The sequence below is a fragment of the Amborella trichopoda genome, chromosome 7 (genome assembly GCF_054954075.1).
Source record: "Amborella trichopoda isolate Santa Cruz 75 chromosome 7, AtrichopodaSantaCruz75HAP2 v2.0, whole genome shotgun sequence".
NCBI lineage: Eukaryota > Viridiplantae > Streptophyta > Magnoliopsida > Amborellales > Amborellaceae > Amborella > Amborella trichopoda.
Window position 1 is genome coordinate 42,272,203 of NC_142342.1, and position 22,008 is coordinate 42,294,210.

The following is a 22,008-nucleotide window of genomic DNA, read 5'->3' on the forward strand; positions in this document are numbered from 1 at the left end:
TCGTCTCCATTGGGATTCTTGAGCACCGTCTGTGGCGTCATGAGGCAATCAAATAGAGAAGTTGGGATGATCTCAGTGAAGGGTGTACCTCATGCCCTCCCCTTAGCACGGATAAAAAAGATCATGAAAAGGTCGGGTGAAGACGTGAGAATGATTTCAGGTGAGGCTCCCATTGTTTTTGCAAAGGCTTGCGAGCTCTTCATTGAAGACATTGCTCAGAAGTCCTGGAATCTCACTCTAAGAGGAAAGAGAAGAACTCTCCACAAAGATGATGTTGCCAAAGCTATTAATGCCACTGATGTTTTCGACTTCCTCATTGACATGGTTTCATCTCATCAATCCAACACTCATCCACAACCCACTTCAAATGTGTTGCAGAGATAGACTATCCATCATTTATTGCTTTTAGGACTCTCCCTCTTGCTTTTAGGAGGGAATAAGGGATTTTATTGCTTTCAGGAGGGATTGGAGGCCTCCCCCCCCTCCTCCTCTGTCTAGATTTATTGCTTTTAGAAGGCATTGGAAGCCTCTCTCTCTCTCTCTCTCTCTCTCTCTCTCTAGATGAATATAGAAATTAATTCTTGCCAAGTACCAAAGGACTTGCAAGATTTAGGCATACTGCTCCTATCTCTTACGGTGCTATTGGCTTCATAGCCATGCATATTCCCTAGTACAATATGGATTGAAATATTCAATAACTCTCTCTCTCTCTCTCTCTCTCCTCTCTCTCTCAAATTGCATATAGGCCCGAAAACTTTACTTAAAATACAAAACCGGGAAAATTTTGGACGAAAATTACGCGAAGGTCTGTGAACCTGCTTTTTTTTTAAAAAAAAATTCAAGATTATCCTTCAGTTTGAGAATTTCATTATCAGCCTGAGGATTCTAACCTCAAACGGACTGGGCACTGTCCCTAAAGCTTTCGCCATTGCCCTACTAATGAAAAAAAGAAAAAAAATAAAATTAATTTGATGATGGACTGAGGGGTAATTTTGAAAAAATAAAATTTTTTTTGTTTATTTCCTCCTATAATCAAATCTTTTTGTATTTTTAAGTAATTATTTTGGATCTATACGTAATTTACCCTGTCTTTGTTTGTCATAATTGCTGAGAAATAATCTATATCATCTCTCACATGCATAGAAATTTCTACATCCCTATTTCTCTCTCTCTCTCTCTCTCTCTCTCTCTCTCTCTCTCTCTCTCTCTCTCTCTCTCTCTCTCTCTCTCTCTCTCTCTCTCTCTCTCTCAAGTCTATCGATTTTTAGAGAATGTTACGAGAATATTCAGTCACAAATTTTCCTGTTTTTATATATCTAAACCCTGATTTATTTTATGTTATTTTTTTGTCAAAACGAAAAAAAAATAAAATAATAGATTTGCCGATGAAATAATCCAATAAATCGTTTCGACTTCTCAAGTTATTAAACTATTTGATTTAGAATAAATAGTCAAAGCGAAGCCTAACTCAAACTCTTCTCCTAAAATATTTGTTAACGCTAAAAAAAAAAATACATTCATTTACTTGTGTTTTTATTTATGCGTTATATAAACTGGTAGTGATGTAACTGAGCTTCGTAACGGGCTCATCGCGTAGTGACGATTGAGTTTACATGTCCACTGCCGTGAAAAATGAGGAAAGTTTCATAAACTACTTGGTCAACGATTTGGCTGTCACAAATTGGCTTTTTTTATGTCGTGAATTTTTGGGGGTCTATGTGTAATGGATGCACGAATCTAACTTTCAACATATCAAAGACACGATATTTGTGCTTGGCACTTTCGGTCCCTGTACATTTTTATTTAACTTTTTTTATTGAGTAATTTATACATGGATACCAAAAAAAATAAAAAAAGCAAAACATGAAATAGACTAATTTTTGTTTTTGGCAAGAATTACATAGAAAATCAATCAACGTGCATTTATTTATTTATTTTTTCAAAAATGCCCCTCGTCCATCCTTGGACTGCTTTTTACCCTGGCTCAGTCCAAAAAGCGGTCGGGACCTTCTGCATAATATTTGTCAAAATTTGACATATTTTGTATTTTTTCTTCTCCTTCTTTATTTTTTTTTATTTTTTATTTTTTTATAAATTCCTCTTTCTTCTTTGAAATCTCACAATAAAAAGTACCTAATAACACCTCAATTCTTACTCAGACACTTTTCAAATGATGTATAGACATGTTATATCGGACAGACTAATTTTTATATTGGTATGTCTAACATGCATATCTATATAGAACCATGACACATGCACACATATTGAAACTGATGTTGTCATTCTTGGCACAATGACTTTGATGCAAAAGCACACACTTTCTCTAGACACTCTCTCAGTCCAAGACACATGCCACTACAGCAGGTCCTCCCTTTCAGCCCATGCATTTATAGATGCTGGTGGAAAGATGTACTTGTACATGGTGTTTTCTCTTATGGGATTGTAACATGGTCTTTTCTCTTATGGGATTGTATATTATTAGACCCACAATGACTACTAACTATTAGCTGTGAAATTAAATGGTTTGTTGCGTGTTATTAAGTCTCATCATTTTTTAATTATATTTTAACTTTGAGCCTAGCTTTTATAACCAGAACAAAGGTGTGGTTCGTATAGAGCCGAGGCTCTAAACACTTATAGTAAAGCGCACTTTCAAATGGCATTGAGAAATGTGGTTTCAATTTTGAAAATCTTTGTGATAGCCTTAAAATATATTTTTATCTTTAATTATAAATTTTAATGCTTCAAAAATAGTGTAGATAGAAAACTGTGGTCTTGGCTGAAAACTATTTAAAATGAATTTCTGATTGATTTTTCCCAACCAGACTGACCTTTTGGAACACATTTGGTATGTAAGGAAACCCTATTAATACAACTCAATATATTATTTTGATCATGTGGATCGACTTCAAGCATATCCTAAAGCAATTTCTCAGCTATCAATGTTAGGAAAGATGTGTGAAAAGACCAATCGAGCTACGATTAGAGCTCGAGAGCTAATTCCATATCCTCTATAGCAAGAAGGAACATTTCAATTCAGCTACGTATCGCCCCTAGGGGTAGCAACAGGTCGGGTCGAGTTCGAGTCCATATGGACCTGGACCCAAAAAACTTTATGGGACCCAGACCTGAAGTTATCGCAATTGGACTCGAACCTAGACCCGACTGGACCCCTAGGCCCGACCGGACCCGACCAAAAAATAAAAAAATATATTTTAATATTGTTGAATAAGATGATAAATGTATACATGTATTATTTAAGATATCTTAAAATATATTTAAATATTATTTAAATATTAAATATTATATTTTGTATAACTAACAACGCTATTCAGATCAGGCCCACGTGGACCCGAACCCAAACCTGAATATTGTTCGGGTCCAATATTTAGACCTGAACTTGACCTGCCAGGTCCAATTTTTAAACCAATACCTGGACCTGGGTCGAATCTAGTCGTCAAGTATGGGTCCATTACCACCCCTAATACCCCCTAGGTGGGGAGATTGATTACTAAGCGTTCCTTTGCCTCAGCTATGTTACCCCCCAAGCAGCACATATTAATAAGAATGGTGATAATGATCTTAAGAATGATGATAATAATCTAAAAGATTACGATCATCATTCTTATTAATATGATAAAGATTAACATGATATATTGTAATCTCTTCCTTATCTATATAGATTTGTTGTAATCACATATTTGATTGAGTCAATCAAGGACGAGTACATAACAATTATAAATAGAACACACGTCCTTCTCTATGGGTGTGGAGAATTTTACACAAATATTGTTCTCCTGTTAACAAAAAGATACATGCTTCTTGCCATGTGACCTTTGATGATGGACGATTCTCCAGAGAAGACAAGAAAATTTGCCAGAAGGATGACTCACAGTCTTTACTTTCTTTTATTATGTCGCCTATTAGGGACATGTTATCAACTAGATCTCAATCATTGTTGCAAAGAAGTTCAGAGTCATTGATAGATGCAGCTATTAGCCACGTATCGAGTGGTGGTGACAATGTTAATCCCACCATAGAAAGACTTCAAGTACACCACCCCACAATAATCAACCACGCCGGTCATCTAGAGATTTTCCACCACGAAAGTTCCTTTCGATAGAAGCTTGGGCATCCTATGGTGAACACTCCCCTGAACATTATTCATTTCTCATTGCACTCACTAAACATACAGAACCAAGTACCTACGCAGAAGTCAAAAAAAACCCCTAGTGGATTGAGGCAATAAATGAGGAATTGCTTGCTCTTTATCAAAATCACACTTGGGATATAGTACCTTGACCAAAACATAAGAATGTTGTTAGATGTAAGTGAGTTTATAATATCAATTACAAGGCTGACGATACTATTAAAAGATACAAAGTGAGATTAGTGGCTAAAGGTTATAATCAAAAGTATGGGTTGGACTATGAAGAACCTTTAGTCCTATTGTAAAGATGGGAACTGTCTGACTAGCATTAGCAATGGCTAATCTATATGGTTGGAGATTACATCAGTTAGATGTCAAAAATGCTTTTTTGCATGGTGATCGCCAAGAAAAAGTCTATATGGAACAACTATCAAGGTATAAAGAATCCAAATGGTCAGATCTTGTGTGTAGATTAAAAAAGGCAATATATGGTCTTAAACAAGCCCCATGAGCTTGGTTTGAAAGTTTCTGCAAAGTCCTTCTTACAAGGGGTTATTCTCGAAGTGTTATAGATAACTCCCTATTTTTTAAAAGGAAAGGACAAAAGCTGATAATGGTTCTTTTCTGTGTTGATGATATCATTGTAACATTGAATGATGAGGATGAAATAAAACGGCTAAAAATAACGTTCGGAGCACAATTTGCTATGATGAATATTGGAAATCTAAAGTATTTCCTAGGTGTGGAAGTTGAGTACATGAAACAAGGTATGAAATTGTAACAATACAAGTCAGCATTGGATTTGTTAGAAAAATTTGGAATGAGTAACTGTAAGCCATCACCAACGCCGATGGTCACAACAAAGAAATTATCTGTTATAGATGGTGATCATGTTCAATATCCAAAAAAATATAGAAGTCTTACATTCACTCGACTAGACATCACCTATGTTGTCAATCAAGTATGTCAATTTATGCATGATTCTCATGAGATACACTTCATAGCAGCTAAAAGGATTCTCTGATATGTGAAGGGTACCCTGAGTGATGGTCTGTTCTTTCCCATTGGCGGAAGACATGTTACCATTATCGCCAATTCTAATGTAGACTGCGCTGAAAATCCTGATACACGAAGGTTGATCTCTGGATTATGTATTTTCTTTGCAGGATCTCTAGTGTCTTAGAGTAGTAAAAAGCAAAAAACTGTTTCACGCTCTAATTTAAAAGCAAAATATCGAGCAATGTTTCTACAGCTATTGAAATCACTTGGTACCGCTACATTCTATCAAAATTGGGTACAAGAATTCAACATGCAATTCTACGTTGTGGTAACCAAAGTGCAATTAAGCTTACCTTTAATCCAGCTCTTCATGCACGGACCAAGCACACTTAACTGGATGTCATTTTATTCGAGAAAAGGTTGAAAGTGGAGAGATTGCCCCTAATTATATTTCAACTACTTGCTGATATGAAAAGGTCTTCCTACTTCACAACACCTTTCGATAGCAAACAAATTCTCCATATTTCACATTGACAATAGTTTGAGGAGGAGTAATAAAAATGGTGTTAATGATATTCAGAATGATGATAATGATCTTAAAATATACGATCATCATTCTTATTAACATGATAAGGATTAACATGATACATTGTAATCTCTTTCTTATCTGTACTAATTTATTGTAATCACATATTTGATTGAGTCAATCAAGGATGAGTACATAACAATTATAAATAGAACACACATCCCTCTATATTGGTGTGGAGAATTTAACATGAATATTGTTCTCTAAATTTCTTCACATACCCTGTTGGAGGATTCTGTTTCACATTCAATCCAGCTTACCAAAATCCAAATCCAGGAACAACAGGGCACAAGAATGAGATAAAAATAGTACCCTTACTGCAATAATCAGTCAATGCAGTCCTGAACGAAACCAACTAACCTTTACTGAATGAAATCCTCCCCTTAGAGAGATTTGATTGATAAACTAGACTTGGCAAACAAGTTTGGGCAATAGTTTCAGTGTATTTCATTACAAGTAATGAATGACGGAGTCATGGTTTGGTTTACCAGATCGGCGGTCTAGACTAGCAGCCTGGGCCGAGTCCACTAGCCAATAAAAAAAAAATGGGGCCGGTTCTAACTTGTTGTTTGATAAAACCGGCCAATTCATAAAAGGAACCAACCAGTTCTTAACATATAAAGGGAACCATGCTGGCCTTACCAATTCCAAGTCCGATGCATCCAATTTGGATCACTAATTGCAAACTTCGACGTCACGCTTATGCAGGTTTTATCCTTTTCGCGTTCTCCTTCTATTTTCATGTTCTTCCCTCACTCTATGTGCATCATTGATGCATAAAAGAAATTGTTTGTCTATAAAGATATCATTTACTATTTATACAAGGAGGTCGTGCCTATTCTCACTCATTGGATGTCAATTGAATGGCTTAGGTTGAGTCACGAAGTCCGAGAATTTTTTTTTAGACCTTTGTATCTGATCATTAACGCTTTTACATCCACCCACTTTGAAATCTAAGGGACAAGAATGATTGTAACCTCATTGTATAAAAGGTAAATAGCATATTTGTAGGTAATCTCTAATAGAAACGCCAATTGATTATATATTGTTGGAAACATTTACTTGTATGGGTTAACCCTATAAATAGACCTAGCATTGGACCAGGCAACCCGATCTGGCCATAAAAAATTAGGTGCGGACTAAAAGATGTGGCCTAAGGGCTAGTGCCAGGGCCAACCTAATGTAGGCTGGGCTCTACTATGCCTTGTAGGGACTAGGTCCAAGCTTGGGCCATGGCTGGCCCCTCCAAAGCCTGGGTCATCGTTAGCCCTACTTATTATATTTTTTGGATCCCAAATTTTAGGATATTACTTCCTCACACTGGCAACCAACCTCAACAAGAAAGGTAAAAAAGAGCGCTAGTGTCACAAGATTGAATAAGGCAATACAATATTGGGAACTTAGATTAAGAAAAGAAAATTTTTATATAGAGTCAAGGTTTTAAACGATCAAATTAGAGCCCTCCTAAAAAAATTTACTAGAAGATATTGTTTTGATGCTCAAATATTATCAAATTGATCATTTGGACCTTGAGATGCATGGACATGAGAAAAAAATGGATTTTAAGTTTTAAAAATAGTGCATCTTGTAACTCATCTTTGGACTGTCAATTTTCAAGTCTTCATAGATTTGCTCGATCGACACTATTTTTTAAGCTTTAATTAAATAATTAAAGATGAAAATATATGTTAATGCCATCACAAAGATTTTCAGTATTGAAACCACATTTCTCGACACTATTTGAAGGTGCGCTTTACTTTGATTATTTAGAGCCTCGGCTCTATACAATCCGTACCTTTTAAGAAATCACAATCTAGTTACGTTTTCTTTTTCCTAAATACTCCATCTGGTTATTCTAAAGTTGACCCCAAAATTTAGATCGAAAAAATTACTTCAAAACGGCTCTTTTCCCTAATGAGTAGGATTACATTGTGGCCTCCTGCTACGACATGAATACACTCTCTTAAACAAAAAATAGAAAATTATGTACATATCCATTATATTTTCTGTTATTACGAAATTACTGAATAGTTTCCATTATTACCTGTCTATCAGTTTTTTTCACGTCAAAAAGAAAAAAAAATTAAAAAAAATATAACTTTACCCTTTTTCGATTGTTGAACAACCGAATTTATAGGATTTTCAATTGTTCAACAACCGAAAATAAGCCAATTTTGGTTCTTCAATATCCGAAAATTTGCTTTTGTAGTCAAGCGTAGGCAAGACTTTCTCTCTTCTCTCTCTACATGCCCTCTCGCACTTTCTCTCTCTATTCTCTCTAATGGCCCTCTCTCTTTCTCTCCTCCATCTACTAGCTCTCTCTACTCGCCCTCTTTCTCCTCCACCTATCGTCTCTCTCCTCCACCCGCCATCAGTTGTTAAGCCCAAATCCACCTCTTTTACAGAGAAGTTATGACAGGTTTTCGACAAAGTTCAATAGCTGTAATGGCAGCCTGCATCTCTTTAATGCCCGGCCAAAGGGCCTCTCGGGCCCGACTTGGGTCTTGGGTTTATTGGTTTTGGATAGATTTAAGAGTAAGGACACCTATGCCGGAGCAGAAGTGGTCGCCATTAGAGGCTAGTATGATGAGTTTCGCATATTGGTTTTTGGTAAAGAAGAGAGAGGGCTTTAGGGAATTCCTTGAAGAATTGGGGGGTGAGGGCGTTTCTTCGAGATGGGTTGTTGAGGTACAGAAAAAAAAATACCAGAGTTTGGAAGCTTGGATTGGATCACTTTCAGGGTTTTGAAGTTCATCACGAATTGGTGTTCCATGAATTTCTAGAGAGAGAGAAAAAAATGGAAATCAATGAAAAAACAGATAAATATCTGAATAGAAAACCAGAGAGAGAAAGGAACGAGGGAAAAGCAGCCGATCGTGATGGTTTTCTCGATTTAGAGAGAGATTGGGACTTGGAAAGATGGAAGAGGTTTCCTCTGTTCGACTTGGATATGGGCGGATGAAAAAAAAAATGCCTAAAGGTTACCTATACCTAAAGGTTACCTATATTTGAGTTATGGAGCGAGATGGCAGATGGAAGATAGAGACGCGGGTGGAGGAGAGAGAGGGCGAGTAGAGAGAGATGGCGGGTGGAGAAGAGAAAGAGAGATGGCTGTTAGAGAAAGAAAGAGAGAGAAAGTGCGAGAGGGCATGTAGAGAGAGAGAGTGTTGCACACCACAAAAGCAAAATTTTCGATTCTTCAAGATTCGAAATTGGCCTATTTTTCGGTTGTTGAACAATCGAAAATCCTATTAATTCGGTTGTTCAACAACCAAAAAAAAGTAAAGGTGTTTTTTTTTTAAATGTTTGTTTTAACGTGAAAAAAACAGATAGACAAGTAATAACAAAAACTATTCGATAGTTTCGTAATAACGAAAAATATAATAAATATGTACTTAATTTTTCCAAAAAAAATAATGTCCCTCAAAAGTGGGGTCTATTCTCGTGGGTGTATCCTCTCATTTATCATCAAAAGATATGCAATAACTCCTGTTATGATTATTTTTGCTTAATTTAATCTTCCTTTTAGAATGCTTTTGGACCGAGAATCAACCACCGGGTTTAGCAAAGGAAAAGTGGCTGGTGAGTCCGCCGACTCATACAATTTTTTACGGTCACTTTACCAAATATATTTAAAAGGTGCATTTTCGATTCAAAATTTTAGGGTTTGATAATCTTAACAATGACAATGATCAAAATTTGGCATTTCTTTTGTCCAAAAAATATAAATTTCACTTTTTGAATTCTTTTCTTAACCGTCCATTTTAATTTTTAGTGCATATAACATGTTTTGACATCCATCTTAGAGATGGACATTAGATAGATAGGGAACCACATGGTAATAGGTGAGTTGGCGGACTCACCAAAACTATGTCCGTGCCCAAATCTCCCTCTCTCTATATATTATTGCCTGGTAGATCGTGCTATGCAAGTGACAGACCTTGCTTACTTGCTTTAACATAAAATAAGAGCTAATAATACACGTTACTAAACCTGGTGGGATGTGGTGATACTGCGAGACCACATTTTATATGCGGCCAAAACATTTCTAGGGTTTTTTTGTAATATGAAATTATTCAAACAATCTAACTATTTACAAAATGAAAGGCTTTGAGGTCAAATTCCCTAGATCCAAAGATTCAATCATTGAGGGGATTTTGATCTCAGGTATTCATGCACCACCAGGAACTCAATTTTTCTTTTTTTTTCTTTTCTAAGTCACTTAAAAAAAAAAATTTATCTTTTTTAAGTCACTTAGTAAAAAATAATCACGGTTGTGAAAACATTGCTAAAATGGCGTATGAGATGTTGCAATCTCCTCAAAGATCGATTGTCAATGTTAATGGCTCCTGGGCAGGGTTGGCAACGGGTCGGGTCGGGTCGGGTCGGGTGAGGTCTGGGTCCGAGCAGAATCCGATCTATATGGGTGATTTGATATGAAACTTGGGATGGGTAGTGGAGGTCAGAGAGGATAATGTCTATGGAAGTTGTTTTATGCGGCTTAGATGGGTAGTTGGTCGTTAGGGACCTTCATCGTCTAGGTTATTCTCTATTTTACACTTTAGGTTTGGTCATCTTTGGAAGGACGAGTATGCATTTTCATACTTTTTTATTCCTCTATTACTTCTCTCTTTGTAATTATTCTACTTTTGGAGCTGTACTCATGAAAACTAATAGTTAAACCTCTAAAAGTCTAGAATAAAACAGTGCCAGAGCCGCAAACTCTAAACAATTAAAGTAGAGCGCACCTTCAAATAGGGTTGGGAAATATGGTTTTAATACTGAAAATCTTTGTGATAGCTTTCAAATATAATTTCATCTCTAATTATAAAATTTAAAGCTTCAAAAATAGTGTAGATCGAGCAGATTTATGAAAACTTTGAAATCTTAAAAACTGACAGTCCAAAAATGCATTACAAGAAGGTCTATTTCCAAAACTTGAAATCTATTTTCTTCTCATGTCTATGATATCTTGATGCCAAGATGATCGATTTGAGGATATTTGAGCATCAAAACATCTTCTAGTCAAATTTTTGAGGTAAGCTCTAACTTGATTGTTTAGAACCTAAACTCTGTATAAACTTTTTCCAAAATAAAAAAACTCTTCATGAAGATACTCATTCATTTTGGCCATTGGCACTAGTTACGATTTAGCTTCACTTGTCCAATCTCGAACCTGATTGAAAAAATCACCGGGTCGATTTAGAATCGACTGAGTTGATATATATATATGATGGATGCTGATAGGGGATTCTATCGGTTCCAGAGGACCCTAGAAGTGGCCAATTCTTGAATGGGATCCAAACGATTCCTAATCACAGGAAATTACCCAGGTCCAATAGCCTCCCCCTTTTAGGATTTTGATCAATTTGAGCCTTGCATTTTCATCTTTGTTGTATTTTACCCCAAAATTCGAGTGCCGTGGCCATTTTTTCACAATCTTTAAGATTGATAAAAGATTTTTTTTTGGAATTTTGGTTTTTTTTTTTCTTTCTTTAGTTAATGAGAACTGCCCGGACTTGTCTAGCTGGCTTGGCCTCATCGAGGCAACTCACACTAGACCAAGTCCAAGTTTATAAGGGTCAGAAAATAGTTAGATAGATCGTCCAACCCATGTTCAAGTCTAGACCCAAGCATTGAACCGAACGGGCGAGGTCTGGGTGCGGGTGGACCTGACCCAATCTAGCTAAGTAAATATAAAGTATATGTAATCTATATAGTAGAAACCGCATAGCTTATATTGCAAATAATATTAGAATAATCAATATTAGTACATAAGATCTAGGCTTTATGAGAAAAAGTAAAGCCCCACTGCAAAACATCACAGAAAAATTCAGTTTTAGTATCAAAAACCCCTATGATGGCCTGAAAATCTATTTATGCCCCTTGTTATAAAATTTGGTGGTTAAAAAATAGTGCAGATTTGGTAGATCCTTGAATAAATGTCCATATAGTGTAGTAAAAAGTAAAACATTTTTGTGCATGAAATCTCCTTTTGAAATTCAAAATTGTCGAAGTTGAGATGATCAACTTGAGGGTTTTCAATGTGGGAACTACAATTTTGTGAGATTTTAAGTGTTGTTGTTCTGTTTTGTTCTTTTTTTGTTGAGGTCTACACCTTATGGTAACATTTTCCTTTAATACCTTATTTATGTCTGGACCCATCCCCACCCTACCCAACTGAACGGATCAAATCTAGGTCCAACTTTCTTGGACTCGACCGAGGTCAAGGTTGGGTTAGGATCCAATTCGCTTGGACCCAACTTGGGCTTGAGTTTCACCTAGAGACCTTAGGGAGGATCTAGGTTAGGGTCAACCAAACCTGAACCGACCCATTTACAGCCCAACGAATTTTGTTTTCCAAACTCTGCTCTACATTGTCGAGCGCGTGTTAGATGGCAGAGGGTGCTGGCTCGGGACTCAGGAGCAAAACTCTAGTATAGTCCTTTCCATTGCAAACATAGTGTAACTTCCCATTGTTTAAACCGAAGTTTTTAGGAATTTATACTTTTTTAAAAAATTTGAAGAAACTTTTTATGCGTTTATAAATTTATAACTCATATATATCTTTCTTTCTTTTTGACAAATATTACTAATTTTTATTCAAACTACGAGAAAAAGATTACATCATTAGCAACAACAAGATCAGATAAAAAAAACACCACCCTTGACCAGTTCATCCGCTACAGTATTAGCTTTTCGGTACACATGAGAGAAAGAAACCATCAGAGACGAAGATAGATCCATAAGCCGCAACCATAAAGACCAAAACTCCCAAAAAATGCGTTGTTCTTTCTTACACCATTTAATCATATTCAATGAATCATACACTATCACATAATTGCTGCCACAATTTTTATCAATAAGGACCTTTTAAGTCATAGAACAACGCACTAAGCTCAGCAACATTTACAGTTCCACAACCTAAAGGACCCACGTAAGAAAAAGGATGTTACCGGAGCTCGTATATATCTTTCTTATACACTTATAAATACATGGTTACATTAAATCATAACTCTTTCTAAATATCAAAGGACAATCGTGTCCAATGCTATGGTATATGAAAACCTCTCGATTAATATATTTGCTTGCATTTTAAAAACTTAAAAGCTGAAAACATTTGGATATTTTAGTTTTTTATTCTTATTATTTTTATCTTTCTTTTATATGTTTTGCTCCGACCCAGTTACTTCGAATAAGGCTTTAATGATGATGATGATTTTATGTATCCCGTTCTCAAAGTTGCTTAATATAGGCTGCATACCAGGTTGTACTATTTATTGCCCTGTATTGATACCTATCAAAGCCAAACCGATTTGGTTTTCCATATGTAGAAGTGTTTATTTCCAAGAAAATTATTCCAAAAAGTTATGTTTTGGCATTTTAATTAATTGAGGGTCTATATGAACTCCAATAATCTGCCCTTCTAAGAGCAACCTAGAAAAAATTTCCCTTTTAGAAATTTTGGCGTCTATTATAGAATCATAATATAAATATTTCAAAAAAGATTTTATATTTTGAGTTTTTAAACACTTGGATATCTATGTTTTTTAAAACTTAAATATCTCAAACAAAACAAATTTGGACAATCGAAGTTTTTTTTGTGTAAGTGGGGAAAGGGCCCCTAGCCTTGGTAGGAAATGAGTCTAGTAGTGTTGCAAGGCTAACCAATTAAGCCCATGCTCTTTCCCTAATCTGAATTCAATCTTAGGTCATTATTTTCTTGTGGCACAACAAATATAATATTCTTTTTATTTTCGTTTCTATCTTATTCACTTGGTTGAGGTGGTCGCATCCTCACCTTGAGAATCTAAAATGCTCATGCATAGTTTTACCCTGAATGAATGATATGCTCATGGCTCCCCTGCTTCCACCAAAGCTTGTAATATCTTGACTTTTGTTTTTTTTGGCATACGTCAGTGGGGGAGAAGGCGAAGAATTTTAGAGAGAGAAAAGAATTTTTAAAAAGGTAACTGTACATACACATTTTTTGTTGTTTTGGATAAGTCAATGGGGGAGAAGGCAAAAAATTTAAAAAGAGAAGAATTTTTGAAAAAATAATTATACCTACATATCGTTTGTGGTGGTTCTTTCATTTTTTATGAACATTTAACTGTACTGGTAGTTCTTTTATTGTATATGTACTGGTAATGCAATCGTGTAATATACACTTTCTTATCTTGTAACATGTAATATATAATTTTTATCTTGTTACATTCTCCTCTCAAAGAAAAAGAGCAATATCTCATTCTTATCTTGTAATTTACTCTTTCTTTTTTTGTATTTTGTTTCTATTAGAAAGCCCCCTACCCAATTTTTTTTAATCTGTAGATCCAATGTCCAAAATGATAGTCGTACATTCCTTACTTTTGCATGTAAAATATGCAAAATAACTTAGGTTCCTAAAAAAATTAGCCGTTTTAGGTTGGCCGTGCCAAGCTAGTGCCTTAAAACCTGGCACTTGATTCAGGAATTGCCTGGACCGAAAATCGGTTCAAACCCACTTGGTATCTTATTGGAACCGGCAATGTTCAGGTTCTCATAGGCTTGCGTAGTATATTTGGCAATCGGTTGGGTACATCACAAATCAAGTGATCCAAATCACTTGGTTCCACAAATTTATAATTTTTATTTTTTTTATTTTTTATATTTTTATATTTTTATATTTTTATAGATCGACCCTTACACCAGAGAAAGAGATTGATTTGACAGATTCTTGGAAAGACAATACCCAACATCCAAGTTTCAAACATTGATATCAGGTAGTATTTTAAAACCAAATTGGTGAGGAGGATTGTTCATCCACAAATTCATCTCACATTGCTGGGTGATCTAAAAAAATTAAAAATAAATAAAATAAAAATAAGACTTTATGGGTTGGGGATTTAAGAGGACCTAAAAAACTTTGAAAAACTTATAAAATGAACAAAAGTTATAAGAGGGGTTTCAGGGAGAACCAGGTAGGATTCATACCATCCTCTGGTTCAAAACCAACTGAATCCTATCCATCTTGATGATTGGATCAATAAGGGTTAAGTTTTTTTTTTTTTTCTTTATCAGTGGGGGGCTGATCAAGCCCTGCTGCATGAGCCACAATGCAAGACCAGTGGTTTAAAAAGCAGATCGGTGACCCGGATCAGGCATCTCAAAAACCCATTCGGATCGACGAATCGACAATTCGGATGGGTGAATCAACGATTCGGATCGAGAATCGGTTGAATCGGTCGGATTAAAACCTTAAAAAAAATCCTAAAAAATTATTAAAATTCATTATAAATGTTGTTTTTTAAGTATTCAATAAGAAATGAGGGTACCCTATCAAAAAATTTCATTTCTTTGCATGAATATACGAATATTGATATGTTCTTTCCCTACATGAACTACTATTTACCATTTAATTTACATCACACAAAAGGATAAACATAGATTATCATGGATTAGTATATCATCATACATGGACTACAATAAAGCATACAATTCGTAACATACGATATAAAAATAAAATGACAGACGACGTCGTTCTTCATCTTGGTCACGCATGTGCCATTGATTGAATTCGCTTGACAATTCATTGACTCATTCTAAAAACGAATCACCCAAATTAGTGGGTACCTAGCTATACCCAAATCCATGAGTGTTAGTGTTTTATTGTAGTCCTAATCTAAAATCCTTGAACATGTCAATCCTTCATGGTCACCTACACTATCATGTTCTTCCCTACCCTCTTGTTGTTTAGACTCAATATGTGAATAATTTGGTTGGGATTGGGTGACCTCAAAATCATCATCTCTCTCATCTTCCCTTAAACCCCCTTCCCACTCTCCCTCATTAGGTGCAATATCACCGACATCTCCAACGAATTGTGGATATGTTAGCATGTTGCTTTCTCTTTCATGCTGCTCATCACCTTCTTCAAGATCTTCCTCACCGATAGCCTCAAGGAACGCTCTATTGTGCAACACTGGCTCCTCTTCTTCTACTACCCATTATCCTGTTGTGTCTGTGACAAATATTGTATCCAAGTCTATCGCCTATAGTCTTCAAGCTTCCTTCTTATTTGTTGCTCTCGGAGGTTTAAGTTGTAATGAACGTAGACTAGTTTATGAAGCTTCTCCGAAGTGAGTCGATTCCTCCTAGTAGTGTGCAATCATTGGAACGTACTCCAGTTTCGCTCACAACCAGTGGCAGAACATGTCTGGGAGAGCACCTTGATTGCTATCCTCTTTAGGTGCATGACTGACCATATATCTCCCACCATTCAGCTGGATTAAAATGCAAAAAGCATTGTAAGGGCAAAAATAATTCATAAGATTAAATATATGAATGAACATTAGTTAGGGGATAACCTGGATCCATCTTAGTTCGAGAATTACTGGCAAGTCCAGTTCCGAAGGATCCTATAGCATCCCTAAACATAGGAAGCTAAAACAAAATATTTCGTTTTAGTGTATTATTCCTCATAAATATAACAACTCAATCAAGTGCTTGCCCAAATATTAAGGAATACCTCTTGTATTGCTGCTACCTGGTTTCGATGACCTCTTTCTAACCTAGCAATAATGTACTGACCTCTTCCATAATTTTGTGGGGATGTTCAGGCGTCAAATAGAAAAAATTTTGGTTGAAATAGTAACCTACAAAATATATAGATAGAGAAATGTCATTTAAAATTTCATAAAAAAATAATTTAGAATGAAACATTCTAATGATATAAATATATATTTACCTGCATAATGAATTGGACGTCCAAATTTGGTGTTCCACCTTCTTTCTATAATCTCGATCACTTTACTAGCAAAACTACACTTCTCTTCAATAGTTGTTTTGGCCCTCTCGATACCTTCATAAATGATGACCATGGTAGCTTTCTTGCCAACATTCATCATTTTTAACACCGTGACCAAAGGGGCAGTGGCCTCTACGATACTGGAACATCAAGACCAGAACGTCGTATTTGAGACTATGCCGTCCACTTTTAGCATGGTACTGGACTTTGAGAGGCGGTCATTTAACCACTCTTCACTAGTAAAGAATCTCTTTATTGCACCTTCAGATTCTTGAAGGGAGTCCACAGTCAAGTAATCTGTCGCAAAGCGAGTTATGGCAAGCCTGATTATCTCTTTTTTCTTAGACTGTTCTCTAAACAAAAATAAAATTTTAGAATGGTTATATATAAATCTTGACACCAACCTCACTTCCTGTAGAGTCTCCTTCACAATTTTGATCTCACCGATCTCCTTTAACATAAGATCGATGATGTGCAGCACACGGGGTCTATACTAGATGTTTTCTCTTATCTATCAACTTGCTGTCCACAGAAACACATACATGCGCATTATCCGTAATAAATTGGACTGCATGCTTATCTCCTACCTCCTCCACTATCTTATCATATAATCGTATGTAGAAGTTTGCATCTTTTTTCGTCCCTGATACGTCTTTACTAGACAAAAAAATTGTACCTTTTAAGAAATAGGCCAAGAAGTTTAAAAACTTATTTTTGCTAACTTTATTGAACCAACCATCACTCATGAGAGTAATGCCTGTTCTTGGCCAACTTTGTTTATATTCTTCAATCCACTTTCTAACTTCCTCCATCTCTTCATCCAATATTAGCTCAATGAGCTCATATGCCGCTGGGGGTTTTATCCCGGGCTCAGCTCTCTAGATTGCGTTTACCGTAGGTACAAAATATAGGCTATTGGTTGCATCAAAGGAGATCCCTTTATCGTATAACCATTTACCAACAGATCTGCCCAACATGTTTCTTGTACCTTTCACCATGCGTTTGAGGGTCATATGTTCTGACTTAGGCTTTGAGAGAAATGGATCTATACGACCATGACCTACAATATTGGCACTCCTAGATAAGCTAGAAACAATTTCTTCAATTGTCTGATTCCTCTTGATACATATTGCCATCAACGTCTCCACCTATATTTGAGTTGGGCCTGCCATACATGTTCGAGCTGGGCCCGCCATGCATGTCTGAACTAGGCCCACCATGCATGCCCATGTCATAATCACCAGGCATTCTAAAACCGCGTTCCCTCTGGTCTGTTTCCTGTAAACTCATTTTTGTGGTCTCCAAGTCATTATTATATTGCTCTTCTGAATCATTCCCGCTTGATGGCGTATATAAACTAGCTATCTCCTTATCCATCCTCTACTTTTCAATTTTTTACCTTTGTTAGCATTGAGAAATATCGTCATCTGCTTTCTCACATTATTAGGGATACTATTGCAAGCAGGAACATCTCCCTTAACCCCTGTCAAGTGTTGCTTGAACCTATGTACCCCACTACTTATCACTCTTTGGCGGTAATTACAAATAATTTTTGTCTTTTTTGTTGGCATATATAAACTAGCTATCTCCTCATCTATCTTCTGCTTTGCAATTTTTTTACCTTTGGTAGCCTTGAGAAATGTCGTCATCTGCTTTCTTACATTATTAGGGTTACTATTGCGCGTAGGAACATCTCCCTTAACCCTTGTCAAGTGTTGCTTGAACTTATGTACCCCACTACTTATCACTTTTTGGCAGTAATTACAAATAATTTTATCTTTTTTGTTGGGATCAAGTCTGACCCTATGTTGTCATGTAGGGTCTTCCGCAGTTCTTGTCATGGTTCAACTGTTTTAATATGTAAAAAGTTAAAAATTAACTTGACAGTTCAACATGAAAAATAATCACCATGTGTAGTGATAATATGTAGGGGTAGTTCATGAAGTTATATTTGTTTTTAAAGCAAAATATTTCTATTGACAAAAATATTTTAGTTCGTACTGGGAAAAATAATTTATTTACGCAACATTATAGATAAAAATATATATCAGCCACTACATATAGAACAAAAAATTTACATTGATATAGTATCAATAAAAAATATATTTACAATGGTATAGTAATTCACAATGCCAATACATATGGACTTGTTACAAATCTTCATTTCGACAAACATGAATTAGTTCCTACTGACAAAAAATATATATTTATGCAACATTATAGATAATAAAAAGTATGTCTAAGTCACACTTAGAATCAAGAAAAAAAGTACAATAATATAGTCATCCATAATGCCACTACACGTATATTTGACACAAAAAACATTTACAATGATATAGTGGGCACGATCCCAACTCAATTGAAATAATCACAAATAGTCGTACATCTCAATTACAAATATGCAAGATAATATAATAAAAAATGCAAGCTCCAAACATTGCTACAACTCAATTATCAAGAACATACATTTTTTGCATTAAAAATTTAAAAATAAAATTGAAAAATGCAAGATAATAGAATTATCATACATGCGACAATTATTTTACAATGATATTCACTTTAATTCCTCATGATAATACAGTTTAACAACATGTATTTTTTGCACTAAAAATTTAAAAAGATTTTTTTTATGCAAAACTGCATTAAAAATATAATACAGTTTAACAACATGTATTTGTTAAAATATTTTTTTGCATTAACAACAAATTAAAAAATATAATTTTGCATTAAAAATATAATAACATGTATTTTTTTGCATAAATAATCTATCAACATGCAATTTTTTGAACTAAAAATTTAACAATAAAAATTAAAAATATTGTTTAATTCCTCATGATAATAAAAAACTGGTCACAATTTTTTGAAAAATCACAATTTTTCAAAAAAATTGATCATGATTTAAAAAAAAAAAAAAAATGCAGTTCTTCACATATCCACCTAACATCAGTCATTCCAACTCAAAAAATCTGCCTCAAATCCAATAAATTACATCAAATTGAATACATGTTTGGATAAACACCAATCTAAGGAATAAAAGCCCTATAATATAAACACATTATTATCAAAATATTAAATAAAATCTATTGAATTGAAGAAAAAAAAATGCAGTTCTTTACGGACATCAGTCATTCAATCTCAAAAATCAAGCTCAAATTGAATAAATCAGGTCAAATTGAATATATGTGATGATAAACAACACTATAACAAATCAAAACCCTATAAATTTAACACATTTATTTGTAAAATATTGAGTAAAATTGATAGAATGGCGGTAAAAAAAAAAGTCCCAGTCCATTTTTTCTTCACAGACATCAGTTTTTTTTTCTCAAAAATCAAGCTCAAATTAAATAAAATCAAATTGAATACATGTGATGATAAAAAACACTATAACGAATCAAAACCCTATCAATTTAGCACATTATTTGTAAAATATTTAGTGAAATTGATAGAATGGCGGAAAAAAAAAAAAAAAAACAAAAACGTAGTCCTTTTTTTCTTCACAGATATAAGTCTTTTTTTCTCAAAAATCAAACTCAAATTGAATAAATAAAATCAAATTGAATACATGTGATGATAAACAACACTATAACGAATCAAGAGCCTATAAATTTAATATATTATTTGTAAAATATTGAGTGAATTTGATAGAATGACAGAAAAAAAAAAAAAAGCGCAGTTCTTACTTGTTTTTCGTGCACCCGTGTCTTCAAATTCAAATTTGATATGTATTCGTCCAAAATACTCACAAATTATGAACAAAAACTTCTGAGTAACACTTTTACGATCAATAACCCTCAAATTTTACAAAAAATGATGCTCTCTTTTGCTTGAAATCAAAGAAATGGCGGAACGCTAAAACTTTTTTAGGGTTATTCACATATCCAAATTTTTTTGATCAAAATCGGTGATTTTTACTACCTTTTATTAACTGAAATGACTGAAAAATTTAAAATAAAACCTGCAAGATTCGATTATAAAGTTGAAAAAGATGAAAAATGATAAGAAAATGATAAAAAATCATGAAAATCGTAAAAAATAATGTACAGCCCATGTTCGTGGACGAATTTCAACAGTGACTCGACGATTCACTATTGAGAATCGTTCAATTTTCTCTAAACGCGGGCGATTCTCTGTATTGCAGTGGAACCGGCATGGCGTCTACCTATCCTCGAGTCGAACATAATTCTCGAACATAATTCTCAAGTCCTGTACAAGACACTATACAAGTTAGACGAGCCGAGCCGAGCGGTCACCAAAGCCACGATGAAATAAATAATATGTGACGCAAGCTCTTTACACAATCAAGCGTCCAATATCCAACGTCCGTTTCATCTTTCCATCTCGAGCCGAGTCGAGCTGAGCCGAGCTGTCACGAACAAGCCACGATGCAAGAATTAATATGTGACGTAAGCTCTTACATAATCAATTGTCGAAGATCCAACGTCCATTTCATCTTCAATCCCCAAGCTTACCAAACTATACGGTCTGGATTATTTGAACGAACTGGGGCCCCTAGTCATTAATGGAACGGTCTAAGCTGACCCCTAAGAAATATAAGAATGTCACCAATATCCCTAGCTTTCTTGTGGTTAGGAAGTCAAACTAAACACTATCAGCTCCCTTCCCGAGTCTAGGAAGTATAAAAAGTTTCCATAAGATATCAATTTTATAATATTGAAGTAAAGTGTATTTAAAAAATCCTTTAGAATGGAGTGTTTTGATTTATAATCCCCTCTACTTAATCATTTGGATCAAGAGATTTATGAATATGGAGGGAAAAAATTCGAACTCTTAAAGCTACACGATAACCAGTTATTAGGATTGTTTATGTTCAAGATTTTCAAATATTTATAGTTCAGCTTAATCAGTAGAATTTTTTAAATCTAAAATTTTAATAATCGGAGATGCAAATAGATTTTTGTCATGAGAATTCTGACATCGAAACTACATCTCTAAATGAAATTTAGATGTGTGCTTTACGTCTACAATATAAGATTGGTGGCTATATAAACCTCACCCTTAAAAAATTTCCCTAGTCGGATTGGAGCAGCACCTCGCGCTTAAAGACACTAAGTCTTGTGTCTCTTAGTTTTCTAACATACTCAAAGGTTCTGTTAAATGTTTTGATTCGACTCAAGACTTGCTTGCTCAGATTTGGGGTATACGGTCTTAGACCCCTGATAAGTCAGAGGTGGAGTCCTACTTTCTTAGACTATATGCTAGAATTTATAGTCTTGGGCCTAATATACACACTCTTTAGTATTATTAAATAGGGAAAGTGTATAATGAGACCATTTCACTTGGTTCAAGGTGGTCACAATTAATCTTGACCATTAGATGTGAAATTAGCTAGCTGCACTTATTTTATTGACTAAGCCAAAGTTCAAAAGAAATTTTTTGAAGTTTCGTGCCGTACTCAAGTTATTAAATTTCACATTAGATGGTTGTAAATAATTGTGACGTCCTGTATCAAAGGTAAATGGTATT